This window comes from Mytilus galloprovincialis, chromosome 5 (assembly GCF_965363235.1).
Source record: "Mytilus galloprovincialis chromosome 5, xbMytGall1.hap1.1, whole genome shotgun sequence".
Taxonomy (NCBI): Eukaryota; Metazoa; Mollusca; class Bivalvia; order Mytilida; family Mytilidae; genus Mytilus; species Mytilus galloprovincialis.
In genome coordinates, this window is record NC_134842.1 from 7,434,922 (window position 1) to 7,438,721 (window position 3,800).

The following is a 3,800-nucleotide window of genomic DNA, read 5'->3' on the forward strand; positions in this document are numbered from 1 at the left end:
AAGGGTAAGGATATTTATACTGCACTCTTTCTATTTGAGCAGTCAAAATGCGTTCACTGTATATTTCTATATCGTATACAGTCACTGACCCGATATCACTTTTCCTCATAAATATTTAAAATAGAAGTTGCCGAAATAACATTTAATTATTCATACGACCTCTTCAACCTGTTCTTGTTTCCAATGCATACAACGATGCGTGGAACGACTCAACCTTGTTTCTTTTGCAATTATTGGAAAAAAAATATTTCATTTATTAATATTTTTTGTTTGTTTGCAACCTATAAATCATTATGATAATGAACGATGGACAGTCAGTGCGTGAATTTTTCTTGCTACCTGATTGGAAGATATTACGAGACGTGAATAATCAAAGTTTATTGATTGGTTAGGACAATCCAAACCTAGTAAATGTCCTTCAATCCCGTAGAGTATCGGATTTGTCCTCTCTATTTTTGCAATTAGATTTTGCCTGGTCATTAATCATGCATATTCATGATATTGGTACACAGGTGACTTTTATCTATAAATAGTCGAATCTTCTGGAGTTTCGTAAACAACAACGTTAAACGATATATATACTACTTCATAACGTGTGACCTCACGTGTGTGGTAAAATTTGTTGATTGATGCACGTGGATATTCTAGTAAATGAATTAATCTACAAAGCGAGAGCACTTTCCATTTTCATCAGCTAAGAGTCGACTAGCCCTTTTTGAAAGGCTAATGCTTGTTATGCTTATGGTTGATATTTTAGTTCATACTCAAATGATTTCGTTCACCATCGAGTGTGGGTTTCAACAGGTAAATGTACATTTCAGTGTGTTGAAAATTTCTCCATGAGCATGATATGAGGCCTTTTTAAAGGGGATTTCCCCAAATATTTAAATCAAATAAATAACCTTAACGCATTTAACAACAATTGAAAATGTTTTTTTTTAGATTGCAGTATAAAGACAATAATAGTGCATTGACTTGACATTTCAATGATATAAGGATTCGGCCCGAAACGGGGAAATAGCTCGGCACAGCCTCGCATTTCCCCGTTTCTAAGCTTCATCCTTATATCGTTGATATGTCAATTCAATGCACTATTATTGTCTATGTACTCAAATTCTTCAGCTCAATCGCTTACGACTGGATAAGTATTTCTCCTGAGGTACATGTTCCGTGTAATGTTTTTGGCTTTGATGGATGTATGAATAAATCGTCTACCATTTTATAGAATCGACCGCAATACAGTTGTTCGTATCTTACAGCGACTAAAAAAGGCAATTGAAAGATATGTTTTCTTATATATATATATAATGGTAGTATACCGTTGTTGTCCTCTAGTCCATTTCTTTTTTTTGTCTGGCGTTGTTAGTTCATTTTTGACATACGATGTATGGGTTTAATTGTCCTTTTGGTCTCTCGTTTACAAGTGTTTTGGATAGAGAAGTTATTTGTTAATATAAGATAAACAGTACCTACATCGTGTGCACAATAACAGATCTATAGAATTTATCAGTTTTATCATTTTTATGGTAATTTTCATCAATATACTGCTTAAAAATGTTTAGTTATTTGACACACTCAGGAGTTTCTACCCCGGGAGCGTGTTAATACAACCACTGCATTAATGCAACTGATTGTTGAAGTTTCATCACCATCACCATCTCAGAGAACAGCACCCGTGATGACATAAAATATCATTATTCGACCATTTTTATAAATTTAAATAAAAATTCAGAATAATAGAGTTCTTCGTATTCCCAGTGTTTATCCAGTGTCTTTTCTTAAAAAGCTTTTATATCTTTTATAACTTTATCTGGTGTTTTATTCCATAATTTGGCGATTCTTAATGCAAAGCTATTTTCCTAAGACTAGTTTTGAATCGTTGGTGAATGATTTTGTTTATTATTAACTCTTGTGTTACTTGTTTTCTGTGTTTGATATTAGTTTGGGAAATTATCTAGTTTCCATTTAGTATCGTATATGTCTCATTCATGTCCCCCCAGACTCTACTAAATGACAATGGCGGTAGCCTATGCTTCTTCAATCTTCCTAGTTAGCTAAATTTATTGAAACCTGGTATCTGACGTTTTGCTTTTTTTTTGTACATTCTCGATTTTATCCATATATTTCTTTTTAAAAGGTACTCATTCTGAGCTCGCATAGTCTAAGTGTGTTCTAACAAATGGTTTGTATAGTGGAAGGAATTCCGCAAAAATTGAATAAGCTTTGTTTACTTTTTCGCAAATATGCTTTTCAAATGATAGATCTTCATCTATGACCACTCCTATATTATTCTCTTCTTTACATATGCTAATCTTTTGACCTAATAGGTTGTATGATGTGCTGTACATGTCGTCTTTTGAAGTTCGACTTAATATATTGATATTTACATTTTCAGAGGCCATGCATCGCTCAATTTTTTAAGTTGTTTTAAATCATTTTGTAGTATATTTTCTATACTCCTGAAGTTTTTGGTTTCGTCGTCAATTAATTATGCATCCGATGTAACGCAGTCTGACAGGTCATTGAGATAGAAAACAAATAACAGGGGGCCTAATACTGAGTCTTGTGGTATTCCTGATGTAACCGCTTTCCATTCTGAGGTCTCCCCATTTACTGAAACTCTTTGTTTTCTATATGATAGAAAATCTGTTATCCGGTCTAAGATTGGATTAGTTATCCCAAATTTCTCAATTTTCTTTAAGATTACAATATCACAAAATTAATTTCTAATGGAAAAGTCGATACCATGTAACAACAATTTTGCCAGCTTTTAAATAAATAGCTATTTACTATTCTTCATACACTTAAAGAAATACGCGCAGCACGCTGTTTGGTATATGGAAAGCGAATACTATTGTCTCTAATTTAATGAACAAGAAATTACATGTAAATTTAAAAAAAAAAACCATTAAATAGTGTCTTCGGCTGCTCAATCATATATAAAAACAGATTATTTTGTGATTATATGATTGATAAAAACATTTAAAGTACGTTTGAATCTTATGCAACTTTTGGGTTTATAGACATATCTGAAAACTTGCTGCTAGCGAGTGGCTGCTAGATTGAGCCTGGTGACTAAATCTTTAGTATTCGTAGACAATACACCTTATCGCTATTTAGTCCATTCCGGGAAAAACAGTCATTTATACAACTTCCTGTTTGAGGTCAACGGCCGAAAAATGGAGGTCATCAGTAGTGAGCTGAGAAAGAAAAAACTTTAGTTTGTGATCATCAAGAAACTTTGATATTGTATGATCCACTTTTTTCGAAATTAAAATTGAAGTAAAAAAATATTTTGTTTGAAGTATTTACGGTAGTTTAAACAGGTCTCATTAAAAAGTATCATGCATGGTGAATTGTTTAAACAGGGTCCCAGATAGCTTCAACTGGATGAAAAAGTTGTGTAATTTTAGAACTTATCCGGAATGGAATAAATAGCGATTAGGTGTATTAAACTGACTGATAATAAAGAAGTAAGGGTTTTAAAGTACAATTTATACAAACAAGTTTTAATATGAAATATACATATATTAAACAAATTGGCCAATCTACAAATCATAGATGACAAATATTAATTAATAAAGAGATAGTTGTTGTATATTACTTATTATTGCATTGGAGTTGAATGAGGGGGGCAAGGGGGGGTCCCAATAACAGCAAAACAGCAAATTCATTTGGCTCATAACAGATAACAAGGAATTAAAATGGACAAAAACAGATAACAGTAAATGAAATATCAAAATGATATGGTCTTTGACAAATCAGTTTTTCTTATTACGGATATAATCCTTTGTAATGCA